At 40.5% G+C, this 16516-nt stretch overlaps 1 non-coding gene across 1 annotated transcript; it reads right to left on the bottom strand.

Annotated features, from left to right (window-relative positions):
• Positions 1 to 5618: 5618 nt before the first annotated feature.
• On the bottom strand, positions 5619 to 5897 carry LOC123951299. Its single transcript, XR_006820441.1, has one exon. It is a non-coding gene; the product is annotated as a small nucleolar RNA U89 (small nucleolar RNA).
• Between the last annotated feature and the right edge of the window lie 10619 nt (positions 5898 to 16516).

Below are 16516 nucleotides of genomic sequence, written 5' to 3'. Positions count from 1 at the left end.
TTCCAAAAAATAGAAATGGAAGGAAAACTTCCAAACTCATTTTATGAGGCCAGCATCACCTTGATCCCAAAACCAGACAAGGATCCCACCAAAAAAGAGAACTACAGACCAATATCCTTGATGAACACAGATGCAAAAATTCTCGCCAAAATACTAGCCAATAGGATTCAACAGTACATTAAAAGGATTATTCACCACGATCAAGTGGGATTTATTCCAGGGCTGCAGGGTTGGTTCAACATCCGCAAATCGATCAATGTGATAGAACACATTAACAAAAGAAAGAACAAGAACCATATGATACTCTCAATAGATGCTGAAAAAGCATTTGACAAAGTACAGCATCCCTTCCTGATCAAAACTCTTCAAAGTGTAGGGATAGAGGGCACATACCTCAATATTATCAAAGCCATCTATGAAAAACCCACCGCAAATATCATTCTCAATGGAGAAAAATTGAAAGCTTTTCTGCTAAGGTCAGGAACACGGCAGGGATGTCCATTATCACCACTGTTATTCAACATAGTACTAGAAGTCCTAGCCTCAGCAATCAGACAACAAAAAGAAATTAAAGGCATCCAAATTGGCAAAGAAGAAGTCAAACTATCACTCTTTGCAGATGATATGATACTATATGTGGAAAACCCAAAAGACTCCACTCCAAAACTGCTAGAACTTGTGCAGGAATTCAGTAAAGTGTCAGGATATAAAATCCATACACAGAAATCAGTTGCATTTCTGTATACCAACAACAAGACAGAATAAAGAGAAATGAAGGAGTCAATCCCATTTACAATTGCACCCAAAACTATAAGATACCTAGGAATAAACCTAACCAAAGAGGCTAAGAATCTATATGCAGAAAATTATAAAGTACTCATGAAAGAAATTGAGGAAGACACAAACAAATGGAAAAATGTTCCATGCTCCTGGATTGGAAGAATAAATATTGTGAAAATGTCTATGCTACCTAAAGCAATCTACACATTTAATGCAATCCCTATCAAAATACCATCCATTTTTTTCAAAGAAATGGAACAAATAATCCTAAAATTTATATGGAAGCAGAAAAGACCTCGAATAGCCAAAGGAATATTGAAAAAGAAAGCCAAAGTGGGTGGCATCACAATTCCGGACTTCAAGCTCTATTACAAAGCTGTCATCATCAAGACAGCATGGTACTGGCACAAAAACAGACACATCGAATAGTGGAACAGAATAGAGAGCACAGAAATAGACCCTCAACTCTATGGTCAACTAATCTTTGACAAAGCAGGAGAGAATGTCTAATGGAAAAAAGACAGCCTCTTCAATAAATGGTGCTGGGAAAATTGGACAGCTACATGCAGAAAAATGAAATTGGACCACTTCCTTACACCACACACGAAAATAGACTCAAAATGGATGAAGGACCTCAATGTGAGAAAGGAATCCAACAAAATCCTTGAGGAGAACGCAGGCAGCAACCTCTTCGACCTCAGCCACAGCAACATCTTCCTAGGAACATCGGCAAAGGCAAGGGAAGCAAGGGCAAAAATGAACTATTGGGATTTCATCAAGATCAAAAGCTTTTGCACAGCAAAGGAAACAGTTACCAAAACCAAAAGACAACTGACAGAATGGGAGAAGATATTTACAAACGACATATCAGATAAAGGGCTAGTATCCAAAATCTATAAGGAACTGAGCAAACTCAAAACCCAAAGAACAAACAATCCAATCAAGAAATGGGCAAAGGACATGAACAGACTTTCTGCAAAGAAGACATCCAGATGGCCAACAGACATATGAAAAAGTGCTCCACGTCACTCGGCATCAGGGAAATACAAATCAAAGCCACAATGAGATATCACCTCACACCAGTCAAAATGGCTAAAATTAACAAGTCAGGAAATGACAGATGCTGGCGAGGATGCGGAGAAAGGGGAACCCTCCTACACTGTTGGTGGGAATGCAAGCTGGTGCAACCACTCTGGAAAACAGCATGGAGGTTCTTCAAAATGTTGAAAATAGAACTACCCTATGACCCAGCAATTGCACTACTGGGTATTTACCCTAAAGATACAAACATAGTGATCCGAAGGGGCTGTGTGCCCGAATGTTTATAGCAGCAATGTCTACAATAGCCAAACTATGGAAAGAACCTAGATGTCCATCAACAGATGAATGGATAAAGAAGAAGTGGTATATATACACAATGGAATACACAATGGAATACTATGCAGCCATCAAAAGAAATGAAATCTTGCCATTTGCGACGACGTGGATGGAACTAGAGGGAATCATGCTTAGTGAAATAAGTTAATTGGAGAAAGACAACTGTCATATGACCTCCCTGATATGAGGACATGGAGAAGCAACATGGGGGGTTAGGAGGATAGGAGAGGAATAAATGAAACAAGATGGGATTGGGAGGGAGATGGGATTGGGAGGGAGACAAACCATAAATGACTCTTAATCTCACAAAACAAACTGAGGGTTGCTGGGGGGAGGTGGGATTGGGAGAGGGGGAGGGGGTTATGGACATTGGGGAGGGTATGTGTTATCGTGAGTGCTGTGAAGTGTGTAAACCTGACCCGTACCCTGGGGATAAAAATACATTATATGTTTATTAAAAAAAAATGGAAGGGGAGGCGAACCATAAGAGACTATGGACTCTGAAAAACAACCTGAGGGTTTTGAAGGGTCAGGGGTGGGAGGTTGGGGGAACAGGTGGTGGGTAATAGGGAGGGCATGTTTTGCATGGAGCACTGGGTGTTGTGCAAAAACAATGAATACTGTTACGCTGAAAAAATAAATAAATTTAAAAAAAAAATCTAAAAAAAAAAAAGATTTATCCAAAGAGATCGCCAAAGTAATTTAGGGAAGCTTCCTTTAAGAGATACATTTCCTTTGCGACGACCTGGATGGAACTAGAGCGTATCATGCTTAGTGAAATAAGTCAATCGGAGAAAGACAACTATCATATGATCTCCCTGATATGAGGACATGGAGAAGCAACATGGGGGGGTAGGGGGATAGGAGAAGAATAAATGAAACAAGATGGGATTGGGAGGGAGACAAACCATAAATGACTCTTAATCTCACAAAACAAACTGGGGGTTGCTGGGGGGAGGTGGGATTGGGAGAGGGGGAGCGGGCTATGGACATTGGGGAGGGGAGGCGAACCATAAGAGACTATGGACTCTGAAAAACAACCTGAGGGTTTTGAAGGGTCAGGGGTGGGAGGTTGGGGGAACAGGTGGTGGGTGATGGGGAGGGCACGTTTTGCATGGAGCACTGGGTGTTGTGCAAAAAGAATGAATACTGTTACGCTGAAAAAAAAAAATAAATAAAAAGGGAAAAAAAAAAAAAAGAGATACATTTCCACACCATAACACATTTGTCATTGTATTTTTTGATAGAGTTAAGTATTTAAATTATATTTAAAAATCAGGACTTTACATTTGTCAAACTAGATATCTGAAAAAACAAGGAGCCTCAATCTGAAAATTTCTTTGAATTCACACTAAGCTCCTCTTTGACATAACTTCCAAATTAATTAAATCAAGACATGAACTAGGCCAAAAAAAAAAAAGGTCAGGAGGCCCAAGTTCAAACATTGCCTAGAATACTTGGTCTCACCTTAATTTGCTTGTAGATGGTACCATTTTAGAAATAGCAAAGCTAAATTAACACAAAAAGAGTATCAAGTTCATACAGCAAATTAAAAAATTAATGAGAACCTCTACCTTCCTTTTCTTTGAATAAATGTTAAAAAAATATTATCTCAATGTGAAACAAGTACAAATAAGCTGTAGATGAACTTGGTAATCACTGAACAAATATTTGAGCATCCCTCGCACAAAAGACATTAGGTGATAGGTGCAAACTCCAGACTACCGGGAGGCTGGTAGCTCTAAGGTTTGAGACTCTTAATCTTAGGAATAAAACTGAGGGTTGCTGGGGGGTGGGGGGAGGATAGGATGACTGGGTGATGGACATTGGGGAGGGTATGTGCTACAGTGAGTGCTATGAATTGTGTAAGACCAATGATTTGTGTAAGACCTGTACCCCCGAAGCAAATAATAAATTAAATTTAAAGGAAAGAAAGAAAGATCAAACTAGAGTCAATCTACCTATGCATAAGATGCAAGACTTCCAAGCCAGACAAAGGAAAGGTAAAAGCTGTTAACCGTCTTGGCCTTGGCCACTGCCTTGATTTGGTTACAGAATAACTGTTGTATATCCATCTGATTGCATTATTCAGAGATCGTGTCTTCAATACCTACACTCTCCAATATGGTAGCCAGTAGTTACCTATGGCTATTGAGTATTTGAAATGTGGGTAGTGTGACTTGAGAAAGAGAAGTTTTGATTTTATTTACTAATTCGATATTAGTAGTATAGAGTTGATAGCAGGATTAATGAATTTACTTAAGTTGGACAAATGTAACTTTGAAACAGATGCTTTTGTTTCAAAGCCAAATCAATGCTTCCCATAAAAACGAACCAAGTCTGTCAATGTGGGTGCAACTAAAAAGGAAAATGATTATTTGGTATCCAATTTAGTTATTGGGAAACTTTCAATTATGACTGGAACAACTTGGATATGTGAGTGTAACTTTTTCAACTGGAAATGTTATGAAATCTAAATATAAATCAAGTATTTCCAGTGAAAATTTAACATCTGGATAAAGATGTTGCTGCCCCAATTCCACTCCGCTATAGAAATGTTCTCATTCTCATTTGTCCTGGTTCATGGGAAGGTTCATGTGAAGTTTACCCTCTGTTCATGAATTTCTCTGATGAGGCAGCTAAGCCCCATATAGGATGCACTGGGAAATGCAGATGTTTGAGAGGCCCTGAGCATAGGGCAGCCTGTCTTCCTTTTTAGGCAAGCCTCCAATCTTCAGATGTGGGACATGTGGTGATAGCACTGGCCAGTGGTATTTACCTGACCAGGGGAGGAATCCTGGAACTGCGTTATGGATTCTCTGCAGAGCCTACCCAGGTTCACTGAAAATAAACTTTTTTTTCAGCATATTAATAAAAATTTATTAAGAATTCCTGGGATGGTGTCTATTGCCTCCCAACCTAAAAGGAGGAACCAATACTATAGGGAATCAGTCAGAAATCACACTTCCCAACACCTCTGGCCGACACAGGGAGGAGCAAAGTTGTGCCCCTGGGAAATTGGCCAAGCCTTGTTCATCCAAGAAGGGGTGGGATGAGACTGTCAGAAAGGACTGTCACATGATATTGGGGGTAGGTTAGAGGTGTGCTGCACCCCAAGCAGGGTCCTCAAAATGCAGGGAGAGAAAAGGACCTACTTCTTCTCTGGGAATGAAGTTCCTGGTCACCAGGCTCATTTCTTATCCTTGATGAGTCTGTCACTGCCCTTAGTAAAACTTTCATCCTGCAGATTTCAAGACAAGGTTGTCAGCAGTGAGACAGATAAGTTTCTGTGATGTGGCAGTCCTCCTGGAGATGTTCTGGGCTGATTGGATCTTGTGCAATTTGATGTAGCCAGGGTTCTTGCTCAGAGCTCCTCTGACGTGAGCAGTTGGGGTATGGGTTCACACAAAGCCCATTTTCAACCCCAGCCCCATCCTTACTACTCCAGCCCTCCTCTTTGCTGTCAGATCCAAGGCTGTACTCAGATGGCTCCTGCCTGGTCCCACTTTGTTCCCCACTGGTGGGATCCCCTGCAGGCAGCTGCCAGGAACCAGAGGCAAGGCCAGCAGTGCTATTGATCCACCTTACAGAGAGGGGCAGCCCTCAGGCACCTGACTAAGCAAAAAGACTTTTTAATGGGGTACTTTCTGGAAGGGCTCTTTGCTTTTTTATTAGGTCAAAAAGAGGAATTCTGAAGAGATGAGGATCAGTGAGTAGTTGGGTACCTGTGGTATCACAGGGAGCTTCTCTTTACGGGTGCTGCCATGGCAGTCGGAATCACGAAGGGCTCACAGCTACATGTCTCTGTTCTTCTACTCCAAGGAGTCTCAAATCTGTGGACCTGTAGATCTGAAGAGCTAAAGAGGTAAGAAGCACCTGCCTGGAGAGAAAAAGTAGATCGACAACATGCACATACACAGAATTGCCCAGTCTCTAAGAGAGAAGAAAACAAGGTTGTGAATTCGTTGAAAACCAAGTAAGCACTTACCATGTGCCATTTACTGAGCTAAATGCAGAGATAACAAACCAAATCAACTAGATTTTACTAATGAGTCTGAGAACTGGGGTGGGAGGGTTCTTCTTTATTTAATTGCATCTTGACCTTATCTATCCTGACTGATGACTAAGAATACATGGCACTTTGCCCGTGACAGGTGTGCAATCCAGGAAGGTAACTTTAGGTATTCCAGTGGCTTCAGGAAACACCCATTTTTTAACCAAAATAACTATTTCTAATTTATATAGGTATTTATGTCCAAGGGTGATGAAAATTTTATCAATATCAAAACGTATATAAAACAAGACAACCAGAAATTTCAAGTTCATCAGAGTGGTTGTTCTCAACTCTGGTTACCTGTTAGGATATCTCTAAAATGCCAGTGCCTGGAGCCCTTATCCCCAGAGACTCCAGTTTAATTGGTTCAGATTAGGGTTCAGGCACTAGTATATTTTAGCAAGATTTCTCGTTTGATAGTTGCATTAAGCTCCTGGGATAAAGTCTCCTAAGTTAAGTTTTAAAGTAAACATCAAATTTAACTCTTAACTTCCAGCTAAACAAAGGAAAATAGATTATCCTTTTCTCCTTCCTGGAAGTTATGATATTTTGGCATGGTTTCTTTAATGTTTTTCCCTATGATGGTCAGTTTATGTCAATTTAGGGCACAGTCCCCAGTTATTCAATCAAACACTTGCTGTGAAGGGTGTTGTAAAGGTATTTGGTAAGGGTGATTAAAGTCCATAATCAGGGACACCTGAGTGGCTCAGTTAAGTGTTGGACTCTCCATTTCAGCTCGGGTCATGATCTCAGAATCCTGAGATCAAGCCCAACCCCCACCTTCAGTGTCTTTGGGCTCCCTACTCAGGCGGGAGTCTGCTTCTCTCCTCCCGCTCCCTCTGCCCCTTTCCATGCTCTCTCTCTCACTCTCTCTCAACTAAGTAAATAATTCTTTTTTATTTTTTAAGATTTTATTTATTTATTTGACAGAGAGAGACAACAAGAGAGGGAACATAAGCAGTGGGAGTAGGAGAGGGAGAAGCAGGTTCTCTGCTGAGCAGGGATCCCAACTCGGGACTCGATCCCAGGACCCTGGAATCAATACCTGAGCCAAAGGCAGTCATTTAACCAACCAAGCCACCCAGGTGCCCCAGTAAATAATTCTTAAAAATAAATTAAGTCCATAATCAGCTAACCTTTAGTAAGTAAGGAATGTTAAATAATCTGAATGGGCCTGATCCAATGAGTTAAAAGCTCTTAAGAGCAGAACTGAAGCTTCTCAGGAGAAATTCTACCCATGAGAAGCTCCTTCAGCTTGTGCCTGAGAGTTTCACCCAGCTCATCCTGATGGCTTGCCCTCAGGCTTTCAGACTTTTCTTGTGAGCCCCCAAATCATCTGAGCCTTGGCGATGAATCTCTTAATGTATTTCTCCTTACCAATTCTGTTTCTCTGACTGAATATTAATTAATATACTCCAACCTTCACTAGACTATATACTCTGAAGGCAGAAGTATCTGGTTATGCATCATGAATCTCGGTTCTGAGTCCCATACCTGCTCCCTAACATGTACCAATGAACACTTATCAAGTAAGTGAATGAACAAACCATCTGGTTGGGGAAGTAGAGTTTATGCAACATAAAGGGTTGGCCATTAGACACCATAAATGCTTTGCAATTCAGCATAAGGAGAGAGCACATCCAGGCATGGGGATCGGGGAAAACTTACAACATGACCTGCGGTCGCAGGATGGAGGTTCAGGGAGGAAAAATATGGAGACCGGAAATGACAAGCACAGACACATTATACAAGCTAGACTAGATGACGATTTATGTGAGCAAGTAGAAGAAAATGAATTGGGAAGAATCAATCATGGCCAGATTTTGCATGATTAAATGCAAAACTTCAATCTCTTAGCCAGTGGTGGCTCTCAGTCTCTCTCTTAAGGATTCCAAAACCATTCTCTGAATGCATTTTATTTGCAGGCTAAAATCAGGACTAACCAAAAAAGCTAAGTTCCTCTGGTAAAGAAAGATCTGGAAGACAAGAAACCCTTAAAGAACAGCTAATGTCCCATAAAGCGTCTGTTGAAATTTAGCGCTAAAGTAACAGGCCATATCAGTATTAATTCACTCATTTAACCAGTCCATCAGTCATTCACTGTTTAGAGCACTCTACCATGCCACATTCTGGAGAACTTCAGGGTGAAGAGCAGACTGTGTCTGCTGGTGGTGGGCCTAGGATGAGAGGCAGTGATTATGCTCCTGAGGTCCTGAAGGGCGGCCTCCTAAGGGTTTTGCAGTTTGTTCTGAAGGCAATTTCTGATAGAGAAGACAGAGTTCTGTAAAAACTGTGGATCTTGCTTACCAGGTCTTTATCTGACCTCTTCTCTCCACCATGAACATGTGCCAGAGCCCTGGGGAGAGGATGCAAAAATGAAATACTCCATCATAAAAATCTCTGAGATTCTGGGGGAGGCAAACCAGTGCCAGGGAGTATCTTCTTCCCTTAAAGTGGAACATATTCTAACATAATCTAAAAATGGAATATGAAAGAATGTTACCCATCAGAGGGGGGGAAAGGTGAGGGTCATTGCAGAGGCAGGAGTACTCGTCACCTCAACTGCATCCTGTTTTAGAAGACACAGACCGACAAATCCAAAGTGGCCCAAGGAGACTTCAATCTACGTGGTTGGTTGACTTTGCAATGCAGATTTTCCATTTTCACCCCCAACCTTCTGATTCCAAATGCCCTGGTCTCTTTCTAGCTGAAGAGCTTCTCATTACCTAGAAGGGCTTCTACCAGACAGTTTTCTAAGGCTCATCTCCTGGTGGTAACTCCCCTCATCTCCTGTCTCTGTTCACTGCATTGCCCATACATCACAGCAAGTCGAGAGACTGTGCTCACCAGCACTCTCAATTTTGACTCCTGTCCTGTGTCCTGGTCTTTCTGTCAACTCCAGCCCAGAACCACTTGTAGGATATGCCTTCTCCACACCTGTGCTGTGCAGCCAAACACCTTGGGAGAGAATCACACAATCACAGCACACATGGCTACAAACATCTGAGGTCTCAGCTTTGGTACACAGCCCTTCCTTCAGTAACTATCAAAAAAAAAAAAAAAAAAAGTCAACGTCCCTTGGTCTCTAAGCACCGCTTTCTCAGCCAACAACTCTATAGAACCCAAGGTCATCAGGCATTTATCAGCCAGGTCTTAGGGTTGCTACTGCCTTGACATCAAGGCAAAAACAAAACCATTCCATTAGAAGTCTGAACACAGCTAACATAGGAGCACTGTTCAAGCACAAAAATGACCAAACAGCCCCCTCACCTGGTGAGTATGAATGGTGCCTCTTCCCTTACTAAATTACATAAAATTTACCAATTGAATAGAATTGATGTATATACACAATAACAGCATTCCCCCTGCTTCCTTACAGCAACCAAACTAGAGCAAAGAGCAAAGTCCCTAAACACTCCCCCAGAGAACCTAACACAAACCCAAACCCTGTAATAAATCCTTTCTGACATTCCCTTTCTGAGATGCTCCATGATTCCCCAGGCAAGTGTGTTCTCCCTCCAAGGAGCAATCCACCCAATCTGTTCTTTGGCAAGAGGGCACTGGCATAGCAATAAGAATTACTGTTATCACCGTTGCTGGGCTCTGTGCTAAGTACTTCACACGTGTTGTTCATGTGATCCCTTGATGACAGTGACAGTTTTGCCCACTGTGGACTTGGAAACACGAAGACTGAACAGAATTTAAAAGCCATCTGGGTCACAGATTCAACATGATGGGTGAAGAGACTTTGGAATGTGTCTTTGGAGCTCATGCTCCCATGACTTTAGAAATAATAATCCACAAAATTAACAAAACTTGTTTCTTTCTCACATCATCCCCTCTAGTCTCAGAACATGAGCTGTTTTTCTTTCAGTGTCAACCCCTCCTTCTGTCTGTTCTTCGACCACCTCTTCCATCTCCTTTAACCCTTGGTTCTAACAAGTTTCAATTTCCTTCCAACTCTTCAACCTTTCTTTAGCCACTAGAACAACTTCTCAGTCTAAAATTGGGTATAAGTCTCATTCATTCTGAAACAAACCTTGAAGACATCTGATGGCCCCATGGCCCCTTCATCTTTTCCATCTTCAGACCAAGTCCTGAAAACTTAGTCTCTATTTTCAAGAATAACATAATTTAAAATGATAAAATAGGCATGCAGAAATGGAATTTGGGAAAGAGACCTTTTCTACCTTGGAAGGGTAAGGCTGGGTGGGAGAGACCAAACAAGAATTCAAGGAAGAATTGATATCTGGGGCAAATTGTAAAGCATGGGGGGAGGGCAGATTGCCAGCCAGAGATATAAGAAAAGGAGTTTTAGGGCAGATAGGTGTTCTACCCCCAAAATTCATCTATTGAAAACCAACCCCCAATGTGGTGGTATTAGAAGGTGGGGTCTTTAGGTGGTGACTAGATTGTGAAAGTAGAGCCCTCGTGAATGGGATCATATGTCCTTATAAAAGAGACCCCAGAGAGCTCCCTTGCCCCATGACCATGTGAGGACACAGCAAGAAAATGGCTATCTATGAACCAAGAAGTAGGCTTTCACCAGACCCTGCACCTGCTGGTGACTTCATCTTGGATTTTCCAGCTCCTGAAGCTGTGGAAATAAATTTCTGGTGTGTATAGTTCCACTCCCACACCCCAATATCTATGATAGTCTTTTGTAGTAGCCTAGTGGACACAAAGAGAGGAAAGTCTGGCACGTATTTAAGACGTACTTAAGATAATGAGTGGACTCATTATCTGTTAAATCAGTCAGCTTGGGCTATCATAACAAAACACCACAAAATGGGTGGCTTAAGATGCAGAAATGTATTTCTCCCAGTTCTGGAGGCTGGAAGTCCCAGCTGAGCTGTTAACAGGTTTAGTTTCTCCCTGGGCTTCTCTCCTTGTCTTGGTCGCCTGCCCACTATGTCTTCATGAGGTCTGATCTCTGCGTGTGTGCCTCCCTGGTGTCTCTTTGTGTATGCAAATTTCTCCTCTGGGTACCAGTGAGATTGGATTTGGAACCTTCTTAAAGACCTTAACGTAATCACCTCTTTAAAAACCTTATCTCTAAATATAATTCCATTTTGATTGCGTTTTGAAGTGGATTAGGACTTCAACCTATGAATTTTGGAGGGATACAATTCATCTGATAACATCTGGGATAACAGGGAGCAGGCAAGTTTAGGCCATAAATGTAGATTAAGACTAGCTCATGGATACCTTGAAACATGAGAATGGGAAATTTGAGCCTCTTCTTTAAACAGTGAACTATATGAATGCCTGACATGACATCAACTCATCAAGCTATTCAAAACTGAAGATGAGACCTGCTAACATGATTCATTACTAATAAATTATCTGTATAGGTTATATATATATATTTTGCAGCAACTGACTTTCCTCAAGAGAGACTTATTTTCAGATATGTGCATTTATATTCTTCTACTTCTATCCTCCTTCTCAAACCAAATCTGAAAGATCCTATAGATATTTAGAAGATTTTCTGAAACAAAATGTTTACATTTAGCCAATACTTAAAAAGTTTTTTCATTAATACTTGTCAGCATTAGCTCAAATGCATAAGAAAGTAGCTGATGCTATTCTAAATATAGGCCACCTGCTTTTCCCAAGGGAGTCAGTAAAATCTGAATGGCTGAGAGAAGCACATTTGGGAAGAGAGGGCTCTGGCCTTCAGAAAAATAAAAAAAGCAGAGAGGCTGCCCTGGCTCTCATCCACAAGGGCAGGTCATGCAAGATCGTCTTTCCCATCACTCAAGTCAGCACTGATTCCAACATTGACCTTGCTGTTCTCAATGGAGCAATGCAAGGTCAAGGACACTTACTGCCAGATATACCACAGCCTTTGAGCTAGTTCTTCTTCATGTGTAGTATGAACCAGTCTCTGGTTATATTTCCATTGTAGAGATAAGGAAACAAACCCAGGAAGGTAAAAAGACTTATCCAGAACAATAGAATGATGAGTTGAACACTCTCTCAGACCAAAGTGAACATTCTATGCCACACAGTGTATTAAGTGGGACTTCTCTCGCATGATCGCGTATGTCAAGATATCATCAGCTGTTTCGGGAATCCTTCCCTCTGCCCTCTGCCACCTGCAGGAGGAGGACACCAGGCTGCAGTAATGGATTGTGAGTCACCATCAAGGATCTTTTTGAGAACTAACATGGACATAAAAATCTCTCACCTTTCACACATACAGCAATATATTAGGGTGAACCAGATGAAATTACTTTTTGGAGATCAAAATTTGTCAAAATTGGCAATTTCATATGACACAACCAAATTGATTATTCATGGTGATAGCCCAAGGGTTAATAACTTATATAACTTACATTGGAGATTTTCTAGCCTAGAAAATAATTGTATGTGTCCTCTTGCCTCAGACACACCTAGAAAACAGGTCTTCTCCTGCCTGGGGGAAAACACCCAGCGTCATCTTCCACTGCAGGAATGTACACTCCTCTGGGAAAATAGGGAAAAACTACATCTAAATGGAGCAGAAATTTAGGCATTCCTCCCCGAATTTCCATTTCCATAATTAAAGACGAGAGTATGTCCAAGAAATACTTGCAAATAACAAAGGGTTTCAGATGATGAATAATACTAACCTAGGAAACACATCACAAAAGATCCCAAGGGGATTACTGCGCATTTGACATAAGTCCAAACCCGAAACGTTACTGGAGGTAACTACGGGAAGTATGACTGTAGTCACTCATACTGAAGGGAACCGGCTTCTTTAACAGTGTTAGTGTTAAAATCCAAATTTGGGGCCATTTGTCACTCCCCAAATACATGTAAGTCATTAACTTATAATAGGCCCATCAGCACACCCTGGGGACTGTTTTCACCCTTAAGATATTTTTGAGAAGTATTTGATAAATTCCCTCTAATTTTCCTAATAAGAACATCTTCTCAAGTACTGAAGGAGGGTTTCAAGAAGAATTTTAGAATTCTGCTTAATTAATGACATTTGCATCTTCTTCAACTGTGATTTCCTTGGCTGTGCAGGCTGGACAAGGCTTTACTTAGAAGTGCACAGTTTTGCAAAAGGGGAAAAATCCAGAAAAACCTGGGCTGACTCAGAGTTACGGACAAAACACGTTTATTAAGCTGAACCAAAATTTTATTCACATGCCTGAATCCATGAGAATCCATGACAGATGAGCACTCAAAATATCCCCTGCATTTATTTTATTCCCTCTTAGTTTCCTAGGAGAAAGTGAATTGGAAGGTCTTCGTTTATTGCAAATGGGATGCCCCAAACCATAATAAATTAATAAGAAAATTTACGTTGAATGTGCAAATCCTTTCTCAATTCTTAAATCCTTTATATCATTGAAGCAGTGTCCACAAATAATACAAGCTGCCCATTAAGTGAAGGTTTATGATGTGTCAGCCTCATTATGTATCAGTTAACTTACTTAATCCTCACAAACTCCCCCACACTATTGTTAGTCTTATTTTATAGGCAAGAAAACAGAGCCAAGAGGTGTTTGAATTCTCAAAGTCTTGTATCCAAGAAGTGGCTGAACAGGATATGAAAACAGGCATTCTGATTCTTGAATCTATGTTTTTAATTTCCAAAACACCGTCCCTACCTGGGAAAGTGGCTGTTGTGGCAGCCACCTCCTCACCACCAAATAAGGAATATTTTGACAGTTTGATGACAACAAAGCACAATTGCCCCCCCCCCACTTATTACAGGAAATAGCCACCACACACACACAAAAGAAGGAAAGAGAGAAAGAAAAGAAAAAGAAGAAAAAAGAAAAAAGAAACTCCGCCCACAATATTGAACCATTCTTCTTTTGAAATGTCCTCAAGCTGTTTGTATGCTCTCTTGCAGTCAACCAAGAACTATCAAAGATAGCTGAAGACCAATTAGAAAGTCATATATCATATGGTTTTACTTATTTGTGGAGCATAACAAATAACATGGAGGACATGGGGAGATGGAGAGGAGAAGGGAGTGGAGGGAAATTGGAAGGAGAGATGAACTATGAGAGATTATGGACTCTGAAAAACAACCTGAGGGTTTTGAAGGGGAAGGAGGTGGGAGGTTGGGGAAACCAGGTGGTAGGTAATAGGGAGGGCAAGTATTGCATGGAGCACTGGGTGTGGTGCAAAAACAATGAATACTGTTATGCTGAAAAGAAATTAAAAAATTAAAAAAAAAAAAAGAAAGTCACCTCATTTCCAAAGTACCTGTCTTAATAGAACACTTTGTCAGAAACTCAGTATTTCATCCTTTCACTCTATGAAACTGACTCTCCTTTGAAACCTCAAACTCCTGCTGGAATGGAAGTGATAGCAGATGGCTTTCTTTGCGACAAATTTATGATTAAGCGGCCTTTGTTAAGTTAGTCTCAGACCTACTTTTATCTTTGATAACCCAACACAAATTAGTTTGACCCTTTGATTTATGGTTATGTTAAAATAATTAATATTCAAATTATTTACAATTCTTAGACTCTCAACCCAATGATATTACAATAAACTTTATTAAAATTTAAACAGAATCCATGTTATACTCTGATCAGGTATTACCATTAAAAGACATAATTGAATGTTGGATTCCTTGATTGATTGATTGTATTTTAAGATAATTAAAACTGGTTTCCAATTGAGGGATTTATAGAGAAAAAAAGAACTCTCTCTCATTCTCCTTACTGGTCTGAGTCCTCATAGATGGAAAAATATCCCTACACTGTATCAAAATTAATGAGATCTGTCATCTGCCCCAGATATGCCAAGATGGTCCTAAGTTTAATCCATATCAAAATCTGAGCATTGTTATATATCCCCACATAACCCTGGTCATTAAAGGACATAGAATAAAAAGTTTACTCTTTATACTCCTCATTTGTAGCTTTTGAAACAACAATTTATCTGCTAAAAGATAAACACTGCCATCTGCTGAGATGAGAGAATAAAGGCATGCAAGCCTATGCACTTGTACAACACAGCAAAATTTTCTGCTTTTCATTAGTGGGAGCATTAATTACTTCATTAAGATCTCATGGTCCTGGGGTGCCTGGGTGGCTCAGTGGTTGGGCGTCCAATTCTTGGTTTCAGCTCAGGTCATGATCTCAGGGTTGTTCAATGGAGCCCCACGTTGGGGTCCCATCTAGGCTCCAAGTCGGCCCAATCTCCCCACCCCCCCCCACTGCTCCTCTCCCCACTCTCTCTCTCTCTAAAATAAATAAATAAAACCTTTAAAAAAAATCTTAGAGTTCCAAGAAAATAGTAGCAAAGACAACTTTGTCCAAAGAGATGCATCCAACATTTCTCAAAAGGTAGAATGAGTATCAGCCCTGGTCTTTGTTGTATTTAGCTTACAGACAACTTTTCTGGGATTGCCATCTCTTGCATTCCCAAAAACTCATTTTTAAGTTCAAGGTAATGCAAACTGAAATTCTGAACTCAAAAGGAAATTTAGGAATAGAGAGAAACTAATGCTTTTGCCTTATGTGAAGAACTCAAAGAGCCCTGTGAAACGCACATATAGACATAGGCATACACACACACCCCTTTATCAATTCCTCACCATGTGTTAAACCAATATCCATTCTGGGGATAACCAGCGTGTTTCAGGGAAGAAAAAAAATGGAGGAAAGGTAGTAAAAGGGGGTAAAAAAATCAAAGTTACACCAACTCCCTGTTGGAGTCTTCTAGAGGTTATAATGAATTGGCCTCAGAGGCCTGTAAAATTCTGCTAGGTTCACCCTAAAAGAGCAGGATACTCCTAAAAGTAGCATTCCCAAATGTAGACTACTCTCATATCACAAACCCAAACTCAGAAAGTATCAAAGCAGGAACTGTTATGAGAAAACATTTGAAGGCTTCTGAGTCTTGTAATTACAAAAGTATCAAATACCAACTGGATCCTCCCTTTCTGGGCCAGATTTTATGCTAAAATAAGAAAACGTTTTTCTTGTCATGTTTCAATCATTTCATCCTTCAGGTTTTATTTTTTTTATTAAAGTATACTCCTCCAAAATATACTCTCAGTTCTAAAAGAAGAAAAGAAATTTCCAAACTTTCACAACCTCCTTTCCCACCAAAAACCTAATCGAGTTGTTTGTAACTAGCATAGTGTCTCAGAGAGAGTAAGTAATTAATTGTTGAAAGACATGATCCCACAATGAATGAATCTTTCTAAAGAGTTAATACAAATATCTTTAAGGCTTATGTCTTTTTCCTCATGAGGTCAATGCTTGATTCCCCCTTTAAATAATATGCCTCTAAAAGACAAAAATCCCCAGGTATACGATGTTGCGAAAACCAAGAAAA

This window comes from Meles meles, chromosome 9 (genome assembly GCF_922984935.1).
Source record: "Meles meles chromosome 9, mMelMel3.1 paternal haplotype, whole genome shotgun sequence".
Lineage (NCBI taxonomy): Eukaryota > Metazoa > Chordata > Mammalia > Carnivora > Mustelidae > Meles > Meles meles.
Note: the sequence above shows the minus strand (reverse complement) of the source record. Positions and strands in the feature narration are given on the sequence as shown.